A 15605-nucleotide genomic window follows, 5' to 3' on the forward strand; every position below is an offset into this window, starting at 1 on the left:
TCAATATCTGGATAGTTCTTTAGAAGACTTTGCAAAAGAAACTGAGAGAAAATTCTTTTGATTTGGGAATCTGAGTTGGAAGCTCACTAGAATTAGAAATTGGGACTCACATGTTACTTAAAATAGTATTGTATTAATATTGATCCAATTACTTGTTATAAAACACAATTTCGTCATTATTATATATATATCTACAGTGGAATTGTTCAAACGTAACTGTAATTGGAAAAATATTGTGTCCTAAATCACATTAGAGATAACGTTCATTATAATCTCAGAACATCACAATTGTTGCTAACCGGTGAAAACCAGTTCAATTTGATTTTCAATTTATTCAATCGTCATCACGGAATAGAAATAAATCATGACAGATAATAGAACTTTTTTGTACGACGCTTTTAAATTTAGCTATGCAATCCAAAGCTCGTTCAAATTCGCTTTCTTCCAGTGCAATTGTGAAGTGGCAATAGCCAGGAATTCTGGTCCACGAACCACTGTTGATGCATAATCCAGTTGCCTTGACTATGGCTTCCCTGATATTTGAGTCATCAAGCTTGATTTGTTCCATAGCAGTTTTCTCACCACTGCTAGATGAATGCTAGTTGATCTTCACAGTTTTGTTGAGATAGGCAGAGGGCTTCGCCACCATTGAAACACCACCGCAGGATTGAACCACTTCGCACCCGTAATTCTCAAGTGCCTGTCGCAGAAAGATCACCATGGAGAAAATGATAGCACGTATATTTAGAATTGAGTAATATAATTCAAAGATTATGTATTGAATGTAATTGTTTAATTCAAATTTTCTCCTAAAAGGGTAGATAGAAGTACCTCTTTCAATTGCTTTGATATACTTTCCAAGTTATATTTTCTGCAACAGCATTCATCAGCTCTCTTGCTTTTCGCTCTCTCAGACCAAGCAACTTCTTTATAGCGTATCCGACTGTGCTATGAGGCTTGCTTAATCCCGAAAAGCTACTACATGCATCAACCAAATGAGGATGATTTAGAACCAGAAATCCAAATTTGAGCGCTCCAGTCAGCATCTTCAGAGAAAGCCCTCCGACCAGCAACACATTGAAAGACGAATTGGTGGAAGAATACAGCTGTGACGAACAGCCTTCCAAATCCCAGCCACCCCAACCCTCGTAGTTGAATTCCAATCCTGAGAATACCGTATCAATCACAACTCTTGCCCCATATTTTGCACAAACAGTTAATATATTCTCTATCTCTTTGTTGCTGTAAAGCAAGCCAGTTGGATTGATTGTTGGACCAGAAATGTAAACCCATGGCTTCTTCAGAGTCTTGAGTATTGTCACAAGTGTCTTCTCTGTCACCTTAAAGTCCACTTTAGACTCAGTAGAGATATTCACAATGTTCGCTTTCAAAAATTTGGCAGCAGAAGACTATGAATTCTCTGTTTCTAAAGAGTGGCTTGAGTGTTCCCTGAACCTAAGATGGATTATGCTCAGGTTATCTTCAAGGTCTTTTGTGTACTTGGCTTCAACCAGATCAGAATCCCATTGCTGTCGTGAGCAAATCTGACAGCAACAATGTTAAGAATTAAGGTAAATATACTTGGCTATCGAATTAAAGTAAATATACTTAGCTATTTCTTTCATAAATGGTTCCAAGTTCCATTGTGTTGGACCCGACTCCGACTCAGCTTATATCTGTATCCTGATTTGATAAGAAGCAGAATAAGAAATCACTGATTTGATACACATAAACTTCGAAATCTAGAGACCATATATACTTTTACTACTCACCACCTCCAGAAAAACAGAGAAAACTGTAGCAAAATGTTAGTGGAGTATTACCTTTGAATTAATACTTCCAGCGCTGGTCTAGAAAATTGTAAACAGAAACATAAAATTCAAATTGATAGTATTCATAATTTTTAAAGTTGCATAGTCACAGGAGAACCATTTCATAAGTAAAACAATACTTGATTTTTGTCCTATATTAATGCAGAACTGGTTCATGAAGCAATTAACCATTAGCATTTTGTTCCAACGAGGCTTCAAAAGGACTCCAGGGCAGCAAATAAAATGTAAAGCTTCTTCACCAAGGCTAAAGAGAGACAAAAATCTAATATAGAAGGCAAACTACACAAAGCAATCGAATTGACAGACTTATCAGAGAGAATATTTTTATTCTACCGTATCTATCAAGAACTGAACTATTCGAGAAGAAAAGCTCCACTTCATAAAGTGGATACATGTAAACAACAGCAAGAGGCTCATTCAATTCTAAAGAGTAAGAAGTGATTCTAAAGAAACGAAATTTCAAAAAAGAGAAGCTCACAGCTACAGGTGCTCCACCATAAACATGAAAGGATAAGCACTAGAAAGTCATAATAATTTAAGAGAGAAATAATATATTCATGTCCAATTGTACACCACATATGGGTGCAATTATCACCTTCAACTAGGATCATCATGTTAGAATCTGGATTATCGCATTGATCACTCAAAACAACTGATCCCTAAACAAAACTATTGAAATTGAGTGTTGCGTCACTTTCTGTGCTAAATTCTTTGCAATTCAGCCTCTTCACTTAAAATTAACAACCAAGTGAACTTCACCTCTCATCCATATAAAATGATCTCTAGTCATCTCTGTAGTTACAGTTCCAAAAAGGGTAACAGTAAGCAAACTCTAATTTGCAAAGGATTAACTTCATAACAAGGATCATTCTTTCAGGAAATCTACAAAGTAAAACATAAAATTAAAGGATGTGGTCATGTTACACAAGACCATGTCATGGCTTCTGTATAAATAGTAAAACTTCAAATTTTCTCGTAACCTTTTTTTTTTAAAATTAAATAGGATTCTTGTAACGTCTCTCATCCCACCATAACAGCCAGTTTTGCCAACGCACAACCAAAAATTCCAACAATCAACTTAGTCAACCTACTCCGTTGGGTGATAACTAAAACAATAATGATTGATTTTGTATGATTCAATCAGATATTAAAAGTACTAACAGGTAAAATATAGACTTGGTTCACAAATCAGTGTAGGAATTAATGTAGTGATAATTTATGCCGGCCGTGCTCATGAGATTTGATTGTAACTGTTTTTCCTATCATTGGGAATGACAACTACCAAAAGCTGCATCGTGGAGCCACTTAATAAAAAAAGTGGCACCATTTTATTTTTCATTTGGAAGTATAATAGAGAAGAGGGTCACAGTAACTATGATAAAATGAAACAGTGAGCCATAATATTAAGTGTGAGTGTGAGGCGTATAACAAACCTGTGAACAGGAAACTCGGGGAAGAGGTTGGAGACTGATAGATATCAAAAACAAAACTCAAAAACAAAACAATAATTAATAAAAGTACTAACAGGTAAAATAGATACCATCTGTGCATAGATATCTACCAGAAGCAGCAGGAGCATTAATAGGATGTATATTAACCAACAATTAAAATCCCACATGTAAAATTGGATGCATACAACAGCAGAAAAGCTGTCCACAACCGGGTACTTCACTCGAGAAAATGAATATACATAGATGCGGATTGGTCTTGATTTGTCAATTTGAGTCCCAGGACACAAACCAATTTAAGAACCTATAATCTCACTGTACCAACACTTCCCTTTTTGACAAACAGAACTCTATCTTCCATCCATAAATTTAACTGATGAAATTGGTCATATAATCACTTTCTGTGAATTTAGTGAAAGCGCTTTTTCAAGGTTTATCTTAAAAGCACTTGAAATTCTTTGCTTTTCTACCAAAAAAGCCCAGCACTTTTGCGAATTCTAATCACCAACTGTTGTTCCATCAAGAAGACTAGAAAAGCTTTTGCTTAGTTCAACGGAACACCACAAATAAACACAAAACAAGCTTCCGACTACACAAAAGCCACTTTGGTAACACCAAAAGAACTTTTGAAAATACCTTCCACTCAAAGTTCACAAATTAAACCTGCAAAATTTATAGGCAAACAAAATAATCACCCAATTGTTCATCAATATTCCCTTCAACTCAAAAAAACCACAACTGTTAATCATTCAAAAAACCACGCTTATGATGATGATGTATTCCACTAACCGAATAACATTGAAAAATAAAAATAGGAACTTTGATAAGAAAAAATAACCTTAAAAGAGACTTGCAATAATCAAGATCAGTGCACAAAGTCTAACCAAAGACCTTATCTTTCGACCCGGGACTCGGCGCAAAAATAGCTGAAAAGGAGCTGGTGACCACCACGCGCCTCACCCCAACCACTTAGCAGCCTCAAGCCCATTAAGTGTCCCTTGAACCGCCGGAAGAACAAGCTCCTTCTCCTGTTCTCCAGGCCCACAGGATCCTCCAACGTGCGAGGAGTCGCCACGCAGAATACTCCATTGCATCCCTCAACCGTGAACCGCCCATGAAACGACGTCGGAGTCCAATACGTCAGCTACGAACACTCCCATATTGGCATTGCCGGCGCTAGGGAGTATGAACAGCAGAACAGGTGAGATGGGTCGGAACCGGGGAAAATGACGGCACTCGTGGAAGTGCAGTTGTTGTCTAAAATGGCACCATAAGTCATTTTTCCACGACGGATCGGCCGAGAGAAAGAGAGAAAACTATTGCGCCAAGACCATTTTCTTTTCCTTTACGATTGAACGGACCCTCAAGTTATTAAGTCAAAGAGATAAGTTAAAAATAAGAAAATTTAAATTAAAACAATTATAGCTTATTTAGTCATTACACTAATTCATAATTGCAAAATATATTTTTTATTATGAGAATAATAAGAGAAAATTAAATATTATAACTTATATTATAAATGTTTTAAAGATATATTTTTATGAATACAAAATCATAATTTTAGCGTTATATTTACGTACTAATTAACTAAAATTATTTCGTGATAATATATTGAATTATTTATGCTTTAAAAATTAAATTATCATTTATAATCTGATTTAGAGCTAGTTTAGTAAGCTTTTACAATAACTAATATTAGATGTAAGGTAGAAATAATCAATTGTGAAGTAAATCAATTAATAAGGGTGTGTTTACTTCTCAGATTGAAGAATAAGAATTTAGAATCGGAATCATCGATAGTATTTATTTCACCAAATAAGAGCGGAATTGAAATTAGAATCGGAATCGTGCAGGCCACACAAATTTAGGAATCACTCCTATAGATTTCATTCACAAGAGGGGTTGGGAATAGATTCATGTTCCCAGAACTATCCGTTTTACGCCATTGAACTTTCATAATCTCCAAATTAACCTCAATCAAATTCTGTCATTTTGGCATTTTGGTCTATGTAGAATTATGAAAATACCCAAAAATTTTGTATTATTTGCAAATAGGTCCTTTATAATTTTTATTATAATATAATAATAATAAACATTAATTAATATTAATATTATTAAAATTTATCAATTATTATTATTATTATTATTATTATTATAATTATAATATTAACTTTATTATTTAAACTGCTATTAATTATTTTTATTAATATTATCATTATTAAAATCTTCTACTACTACTACTAATAATAATAATAATAATAATAATAATATTTGAAATTATATATTATTATTATTGATAAAAATACCATAAATTTTAAATTTTGTCATATATATTTGATAAATCGTACTATCAAACTGTTATAAAAATATAAATTATTGAAATTGACATAATATTGAATTAAATTTACTTGCATGTTTATAAGTATATGTATGTATAATATTTTTGTATTATGTATATGTAATAATTGATGATTAGAAGAGGTACAGGAGTAAGACGGAGGTGTGTGGAGAAGAAGGTGGTGGAGATGGTACAAATAGCTGGATCTTGGTGGGGGCAGTTTTAAGAGAACTAGAATTGGAGTGAAGGGAAATGTAACGTCATCTTGTGATAGCTTGTTAGCGTCAAGAAGGGCATGTTGGTCGACGTTGAAAAGGAATGCAATCGCAGAAATGCTATCACCCCCAGAAACCATGTAAGTTAAAAGATGGTTGAACCTGAAACTGCTGATCTGAAGTAGGACAAGCACACCATTAAGGAAACTAACAAATCCAAACCCAGAGTAAGATTCCTATAATCCACTGAGTTTTGAGATATCGTGGCCTTGCGAGTGGTGTGTCCTCGGTAGTTGTTGTTGTTAGCCACAGAGAAGTAAGTCTACAGGTGGTTTTGAATCATGTAGGTGGTGTTGTACTGGTAGTAGTCACCGTCATCGTGGCCGGAACAAGAGTAGTTGAATTATATTATGACATGATGCAAATGTAATTTTTAATTAAACTAATAAAATGCATATTTTTTTGGCATTATACAAATGTAATTTGGTATGATGTCAATTTTATTTCATTTGCATATCGGACACTGAAAATTATTAGGTTTCATTTAAAAAAAAAAAAACAAGAGGCAGGGAGTTAGGCGTGACTCATACCTGTTATATAAATCAGTAAAAAGTTAAAAAAAACAAGGAGGGGGATATAAAATAAAGAGTATTGATATACCCACAAACTATTGTATAAACTTATTTTGTACAAATTAATGTGGCATGATAAAATTAGTTGAATTAAATATCACTTGACCCACATGATTTATTTATAATATTTTATATTTTCATTTAACCAATGAATTAATGCCACATCAGTTCATACAAGATAAATTTATACAAGAGTTTGTAGCTGTATCATCACTCTAAAATAAAACCTCCTAAAGCAAGAGCAAATACATAAGAATAAAGAAAATGAAAGTATAGAATCATCAAATGAAATAGTAGACCAATTATTCTATTGTCTAACATAAGGAACTGCTTGTGCGTCCAAATAGAGAATGCCAAATAAGCCAGCAGGGGATTCCTGAGAGCACAAGAAATGTTGGCTAACTCGATGAGTATAGGCCCAGTTGGCTAGAAAGTCAGCAGCAAAAATAGCCTTCCAAAGCACATCCCTTACCAAAATAAGAGAGAAAAATGTTAAAGCACACACTTGACGCAGAGAATAGGCATAATCCCATCGAATAGGACCCTAGGAATGAATTCAAGAAACCGTCGTGGCAAAATCTGACTCTACCTCAAGCTTAGAGTAACCAAGCTGAACAGCAAGTTCCAATCCCTCCCAAATGGTCATAAGCTCATATTGACTTACAACCGAGAAAAGATCCAAAAGCAACCAAAACCTCAGCCCGATGAGAATCTAAAACTCCCTGCAGCTCAGCCCGATGAGAATCTAAAACTCCCTGCAGCTGGGAAGGGTTAAATCCAAAAGCAAAATTAGTAAGCCCGAGATCCAATCCCACCCAATGGATAATCGTATTAACTGAGAAACGTTGGGAATCAAATCTGAAAGCATTATAAGCCTTCCAAACTTGCCACAGAATAAAATAAGGAAGTACTTGAAAATGGCTCTGAGAAAGGGCAAACCACAACCAATGAAAAAGTAAAGCTTCAGGTGTCAAAACAACAACAGCTCATACACAAAGTCTGACAAAAATTATCCCAAACCAACCTAACTCGCGAGCAATCAAGGAATAAGTGTCAGGAAGTCTTAGCGGCCCAACCGCAAACACACTGAGAGACCATGCAAAATCACTTCGAACACAAAGTATCATCAGTAGCCAAAAATCCATGCAACTTTAGCCAAAGAAAGAAAGAAATCGAAGAAGGGATATGTCACTGCCAGATAAGTGGAAAAACCTCATCTTTCAGCCTAGAACAATGCACAAGCTTCCATACTATTCGCAAACGAAAAGTGCCCTTAGTAGTGAGATCCCACCTAATCAAATATGGCTCCGCACTAGAAATAGGAACTAATAGAATCTATGCCACGATCGAAGAGAGCAACACATCCTAGAGTTTACCCTCCTATAATGTACTCTACCAGTAAATGGAAACAGGTACCATAGAAGCCACCCTTTTGATCTTACTTTTTGTTCTATTGGAGATTGCTTCTTAGACTTTTTAACATATACAGATGAATCCACCCATTTGATCTGATTTGAGTAAATTAATTTCGGGGCTGCACTTCTGTTCTTTGAAAGATATTATGTACAGAACCGTATCGGTTTTTTAAATTTCAAGAAAATCTTGATGTGTGATATAGAGAGAGAGAATTTTGCTTGTGAAGGAGTAAGAGAAGAAGTTATAAATCCGTCGCCTTCAATTGAATTCACCCAAACGGATGTAACTCTTTGATTGACCGCGACTGCGACAGAGATGCAGGAATTTCAAACAAGTCAATGAAATAATTGAGTTAATGCTTCCCCATCACAACTTGTCTCTTTTTATTTTTATTTTTCAATTAACACCCGACCCTCCGACCTACACACACATAATATAACAAAGCAAGTAGCAAATTGCTATTTCGATGTTAAATCTTTCCCCAGGATCAAAATTAATCTTGGATTTTTTGTTTTTTTAAACAAAGATATGCTCCTTTAGTCTATAATTTTCAAGCCAATTAGGGTTTACCTCCAGTACAGGTAAGACAAGAAATAGATAAAGGCTTCGAGTCTCAATGAACATGATTAATTTTAGGTGTTCTTTTATCCCAACCCCCACTTATTTATTTTTAATTTTTTTATTTCTTACTTGAGATTAATTTGCGAGAAAAAATAATCTAGTATGGTGATACGCTCTTAATTTGTGAAACTGAGAGCAATATCGAAATTACCATTTCATCAAGCGAGTGATTGCTCCAACGAAGGAAATTCAGAAATTTGAGAATGAGAAAGAAGAGTCAAAGAGAGAAAGAAAATTGTTCATTCATTTCATGCCCTTAAAAACAACAAAGCTACTAAATATATAACAGATTGAAAATTAACCAATTTTAACAACGCAACAGAAAACAACAAAAAGGAATCTGAAATAAACGCAGCTAATCAAAGCATTTCCATGAACCATCCTAAACGACGTAGTCTTTTTGCCTGTCTGGAAGTTTCTTTTTTCATATGGGCCGTTGATTATCTTGCACTGGTTCATGGTGCACTTCATCCATGGGCTGATTTGTTAAGGAAGCTCATAATATATGGAAGCATGCAGCGCATGTGTGAGTTGAGTACAATCAGCTAAATTAGTTGAAGAGTGAAGTGCCAGCTCAGCTGAAATTAGTTAAGCACGTTAAGTTTCTATTTAGTTAGTTTCTTCATTTCTGTTAGCTGTAAACAACTGAGTATAAATAAGAGCATCTTGTAATCATTTCGTTATTAAGAAAAGTGAAATAAAAACATAAGATTCCAGAAGTCTCTTTACGATTTTCTCTGCAACCAGAACATATTTTCTCAATAGCCAAATAGTCTGATCATTCAAATTTCAAGCTTTCAAACATGGTATCAGAGCCATACAAAGCTAGTTCTAGTAATCAACAGTCAAGCTTTCGTAATCAAACAACAAACAACACAAATCAAACTGTTCAAATCAACTTCTCTTTTACTAATCCTATCAAGCTAGATCGATCAAATTACTTACTCTGGCGTTCTCAAGTTTTAGTTTCAATTAGAGGAAATCGTTTAGAGGATTTTGTCACAGGAGCTAGATTAGTACCTAATAAGTATCTTCTGTTAACTGAAGTAGATGGATCTACACAAAAAATTGAAAATCTGAATATTAGATCTGGAGATCACAGGATCAGACACTTCTTGGCTGGCTACTGTCATCATTAAGTGAAGGTATTTTAAGTCTTGTTATCAATTGTGACAGTTCATTTGATATATGGAGAACTTTGGAAAAGAAATTTGGAGTTCAATCTGAAGCTCGAGTTCTTTAGCTCAGATATGAACTGAACACTCTTAAAAAAAAAGCTCTTAGTGTTGAAGATGATTGTATTAAAATGAAGGCAATAGCTGGTAAGATGGCCAGTGTTGGTAGTCCAATTATAGAGAAGGATCTTATGTTAACTATTCTTAATGGATTAAGATCAGGATATCGTGATATTGCTGCATTTATAACTGGTTCAAGGATGGAATTTGATGATGCTTATGCGCTGTTACTCACTCATGAGACTAGATTAGAGCAAGAGAAAGATGACAAAAATGTGTTTAATGCAAATTATGCATGCACTAATGCATATTATCCCAGGGCTTATTTTGCACAGCCTAGAGGAAGTTTTAAAAGAAGTTATTCTGGTGGTAGAAATCCTTTCTTTGGCAGGGGAAATATGAAATACTCTCTAAGAATGTTTAATGGAGGTTTTAAAAGTGGCTATGGCAGAGGACATTTTCCTGGCAATAACTCAACTAGTTTCAACCATTTTCTAGCACCTAGGAATCCAGTACCTAGGAACCCATCTTTTCTAGCTAAAAATGAATCTGTTAACATGAGTGGATCACAAGGAATTCTCAATAATGTTGGAGAGCTGATATGTTAGATTTGCTTTAAAAATGGCCATACTGCTGATGTCTGTTGGCACAGATTTGTTGAAGACTATGTGCCTGTTCCAAGAGGCTTTGGCAAAGGAAAAACACCAAGAGCAGCATATTTTTCAAACTTTGATGGCTCTACTTCTAATCCAGATTTTGTTGGCTATGAAAATCTTAACAATATGTTTCCAGGTTATGATTCTATATCTGGCAGTAGCTATTATTCTGGCAGTAGATATTAATAGCATGCGATTAATAATGGAAGCGAACACTTGTCCATTTCATCGAATAGCTTCAGTGGTTTTACTCACTCTAATCTTGTACCTGAAGGCTGATCCTATAGCTCCAGCTCTTTCCTTAATAAACACAACTTGATCTCCCACTTCAGCTTGCTTGCTCATAACAAAACAACGCCAGCCAGCAGATATAGTGGGTTTCCTGTACGGTCCCTGACGGATGAACAAGCGGAATGGCCATCGTTCTCCGTTCTCGTCCTCCACGACCAAGTTTTGACTGTATTGTCCAGCTTCGAATGCCAGGAAAAATTCGTCAATTGTGTTGGACTCAACTGCCAGCCGAGTAGAAACATCCGTTTCAGTTAGAATCTTCGAATACACCTCCATTGCTTTGATGAATTTTGATCCTTCGATATCAAATAAATTGTACTTCTTGTGGTCTGATCAAAGCATGCGCAAGGGGGGTGATATTTATAATAGAAAAACCCAAGAAGCGACAAAATTGAAAATCATTTATCAAATCTTTTTGGCATTTTATATTATTAACATTTCTGGGGCTGTTGAAACAATAACCTTTCTATCAAATCATGTTTCTTCACTTTTATGGCTATCATAGGTCTAACACAATTGTCTGTGGGTCCCGTTTTATTTATTCAACAACATGCTCTGCTCTGATTGACAAAAATGATTGGTGATGATTACCAGCACCCAAATCACGGGCCGTCTTTTTGTGAAATAGAATATTCTTCTCAATCTTTAATTCTTGGCTGCGGTCATCCTAAAAATAAAAAAAATGACGTTGACGTAAATTGAAAACAGAAACGAATACTGCATTTTGTCCTACGATTAAAAGTTATAATTCTATTTGAGTATTGACTGGTGAGGTGAATGAAAATTGGGAATCATCATACTCGTCTTTACAAACCAAATATAATGAGTGATTTCTTATAACTATTATCCAAACCAATTCATATATGTGCTTAGTTCGTAGGTAGCTTAATTTCTTTATTCGGAAAGATCTATAAAATATCAAGTATAACTTTCTTTTAACTATTATAGGCATGTCTAATGTCTCTGAAACAACAATAAAGATCCTTCCCAAAAATATCAACATCAATAAAATAAACTTAATTAATTAATATTTGGTGGATATATATTTTCAGTGAAGGATTTGAGAAACTAATTTGTTGGAGCATTTATTTTTACGGTCACTTCTAATCATCATCATTTTGAAACTTTGAATATTACGTTTTGCTGTCAAATGATTGCCAGACAAGAAAGTGCTCTTGATGTTGATGTATTCTTTGAAAAACTATTAAAAAAAATTATATATATTGAAAGTGATTGTACGTGCATGGCTGCTGCCATACATTTTCACCCAATTGGACGGAAGAGACAGTGACAGTGGGCACGTGTGCTTGCGTTCGCTTTTACGTGTACGTGATTTGAAAAAAATTAAACACCAAAAGCCGACCAAACAGAATTGTTATTGGTAAGTGTTATAGGTTAGTTTAGTTTGTTTGGTTTTTGTCGATACCGATCCGTATTGAAGTATTAACGCTATTTAACTGGAGAAAGTTGGATTTTGGAAGCTCATGACCTACCACATACTTACGTGAGTTTAAGTGATTTGAATTGAAAGAATTGGTTGAAAAATAAAATCAACTCATGAAAACACTTGTGATGCTTTTACCCAATCATTCTCTTCAAACTATAACAAATTTTTTCTTTTTCTTTTTTCTTTTTTTTATATATGAATCTTGACTATTCAAGAGGAATTTATTGAAATATAAAGAGAGTATGTCGTGGCGTGGCTGTGGTACCATACATAAGATGTTGGCCTTTAAGATTATAGATCATGACGCACATGTCAATTACTTGGAATATTAGCTTATGGAAACCCTTACTGTAAAAGCTAGACAATAGAAACCCTAGACATACATGAGGGGAGAGAGTTGAACAATTGCGATAGCTGAACAACTACAAATTATTAATAGAAAAGAACTACATGAAGATGGATAGAAAATGAACTAAAATAGCATGAACGTACAAGCAATTATGGAAAACCAGAATAATAACAAACTTTTTTTATTTTATTTTAAGTAAACAAATCTCAGTTCAAGAAGAAAAACAGGATAATAAGCGTAATAGCATGCAATTAATAAAGAAAGCGAACACATTTCCACTTTAATTGTTGCTATAACCGATAATAGCACCGAATAGCTTCACTTCTTTCTTCTCATTGTTTATCACTTCGTTCTCCTCATTTTCCATCACTTCTTTCTCCTCCTTTTTCATCCCTTTTTTAATCAATCTAATCTTGTACCTGCATGCTGATCCAGAAGCTCCATCTGTTTCCCTAGAAAACTCAACTGCATCACCAACTTCTGCTTGCTTTTCCTCAACAAAAGGACGCCAGGTGGCTTGGCTGATAAAGGGTTTCTCGTACTGTCCCTGACGGATGCACAAGACGAATTTCCAATTTTTTCTATCCTCGTCCTCTACGTCCAAGACTTGACGGTATTGCCCTGCTTCGAATGCCGGAAAAAAACCTCTAAGACGGTTGGCATTAACTTCCAGCCGAATAGAAATATCTGTTGGAGTTAGAGTTTTTAAATACACTGCCATTGCTTTGATGAGTTGAGATCCTTCGATATCAAATAAATTGTACTTGTTGTGATCTGATCAAAGGATGAGCCAGGGGGTGAATTTATAAGAAAAGCCCAAGAGCCGACAAAATTGAACATCATTATCAAATCTTTTTTGCATTTCGTCGGCTGTTGAAACATTAATATTAACTTTCTATCAAATCTATCGTTATCATAGGTCTAACGCAAGTCGTCGTACGTGGGTCCTGTGTTATTTATTCAACAACATACTCTGCTTTGACTGGTGAGGTGAAATTGAGAATCATCATATTCGTCTTTTCAAACGAAATATAATAAGTGGTTTCTTTTAAGTATTATCTAAACCAATTCAAATATGCGTAGTATTTAGGTAGATAAAATCCTTCCCAAAAATATCAACATCACGGGAAGAAACTTAATTAATTAATATTTGTGGATATATATTTTCAGTGATGGATTAGAGAAATTAATTTGTTGGTGCATTCATTTTTACTGTCACTTTCAATCATCATCATTTTTGAAAACTTTGAATGTTACGTTTGCTTTCAAGTGATTGGCAGACCGGAAAGTGCTCTTGATGTTGAAGTAGAAAGTTCTTTGGAAGTGATTGTACGTGGATGCAGCCATAAATTTTGACCAAACTGGAAGTAAGAGATAGTGACAGTGTGCATGTGTACTTGCGTTTTCTTTTATAGGTTTCACGTAAAAATCTGTAATGATAATGCTCTCAATCATTAACAATCTATTAATCAAATCAAAGTAGGTTTGAAAAAAATCAAATCAAATTATGTAAGCTTATGTTTCAGTTGACTTGTGTGAACATGAATTGATAAAAAGTTATACGCCAAAGGACGACCAAACAGAATTGTCAATGATAACTGTTATAGGTTAGTTTAGTTTGTTTGGTTTTTGTCGATACCGATCTGTATTGAAGTATTAACGCTATTTAACTGGAGAAAGTTGGATTTTGGAAGTTAATGACCTACCACATACTTACGTGAGTTTAAAGTGATTTGAATTGAAAGAATTGGTTGAAAAATAAAATCAACTGATGATAACACTTGTGATGCTTTTACCAAATCATTCTCTTCAAACTATAACAGTTTTTTTTTCTTTTTTCTTTGTTCTTTTTTTTTTTTATATGGATCTTGACTATTCAAGCGGAATTTATTGAACAAATTATGAGAATATTTCTTTGCACGCGCGTGTTTGAATAAATTATGTCTTATCCTACCACATTATGTGTCTAATATTTGTCGCTTTCTAGTTTATATTTTGAAGGGTTAGGCTGTTTTATACTCTCTTCTTTTGGAATATAAGGAGAGTACGTAGTGGCGTAATTGTGTTACCATGCATAAGATGTTAGCCTTATAAAATTATAGACAATGGAGCGTGTCAATGACTTGGAATATTAGCTTATGGAAACCCTTACTGTAAAAGGTAGACTATTTTTTTTTTAAATTAATGTAAAAGCTAGACAATAGAAACCCTAGATATACATGAGGAGAGAGAGTTGAACAATTGCGATATTTGAACAACTGCCATATTATTAATAGAAAAGAAATACATGAAGATGGATAGAAAGTGAACTAAAATAGCATGAACGGACAAGCAATTCTGGAAAACCAGAATAATAAAAAAAAAAATTCTTTTAAGTAAACAAATCTCACTTCAAGAAGAAAAACAGGATAATAAGCGTAATAGCATGCAGTTAATAAAGAAAGCGAACACTTGTCCACTTTAATTGTTGGGAATAAGTTAAGCATGACCGATAATAACACCGAATAGCTTCACTTCTTTCCCCTCATTTTTTATCACTTCTTTCCCCTCATTTTCCATCACTTCTTTCTTCACCTTTTTAATCACTCTAATCTTGTACCTGCATGCTGATCCGGTAGCTCCATCTGTTTTCCTAGAAAACTCAACTCTATCATCAACTTCAGCTTGCTTTGCCACAACAAAAGGATGCCAGGTGGCTTGGCTGATAGAGGGTTTCTTGTGCTTTTTCTGACGGATGCGCAAGACGAATTCCCATTTTTCTCCTTTCTCGTCCTCTACGACCAAGTCTTGATGGTATTGCCCAGCTTCGAATGCCGGAAATAAATCATTAATCCAGCTGGACTTAACTTCCAGCTGATTAGAAACATCTGTTGCAGTTAGAATCTTTGAGTACACTGCCATTGCTTTGATGAGTTGGGATCCTTCGATATCAAATAAATTGTATCTGTTGTGATCGGATGATTTTATCAAAGCATGCAAGCAGCGGGGTATTTATAAATAAAAGCCCAAGAAGCGACAAAATTGAAAATCATTATCAAATCTTTTTTGCGTTTCTTCGGCTGTTGAAACATTAACTTTTCTATCAAATCATGTTTCTTCACTTTTATCGTTATTACAGGTCTAAC

At 34.6% G+C, this 15605-nt stretch overlaps 1 protein-coding gene and 1 long non-coding RNA gene across 2 annotated transcripts in view; one reads left to right on the top strand and one right to left on the bottom strand.

The window, feature by feature from the left end:
• The window catches only part of LOC102606924 (glutathione S-transferase zeta class-like), a 102845-nt gene that overhangs the window by 38588 nt on the left and 48652 nt on the right, over nucleotides 1-15605 (top strand). The gene's annotated exons all lie outside the window — the stretch shown is intronic.
• On the bottom strand, nucleotides 223-4647 carry LOC112497595 (uncharacterized). Its single transcript, XR_008054557.1, has 3 exons — nucleotides 4119-4647; nucleotides 832-3943; nucleotides 223-700 (listed from the first exon to the last, which is right to left on the bottom strand). It is a non-coding gene; the product is annotated as an uncharacterized LOC112497595 (long non-coding RNA).

This window comes from Citrus sinensis, chromosome 5 (assembly GCF_022201045.2).
Source record: "Citrus sinensis cultivar Valencia sweet orange chromosome 5, DVS_A1.0, whole genome shotgun sequence".
Lineage (NCBI taxonomy): Eukaryota > Viridiplantae > Streptophyta > Magnoliopsida > Sapindales > Rutaceae > Citrus > Citrus sinensis.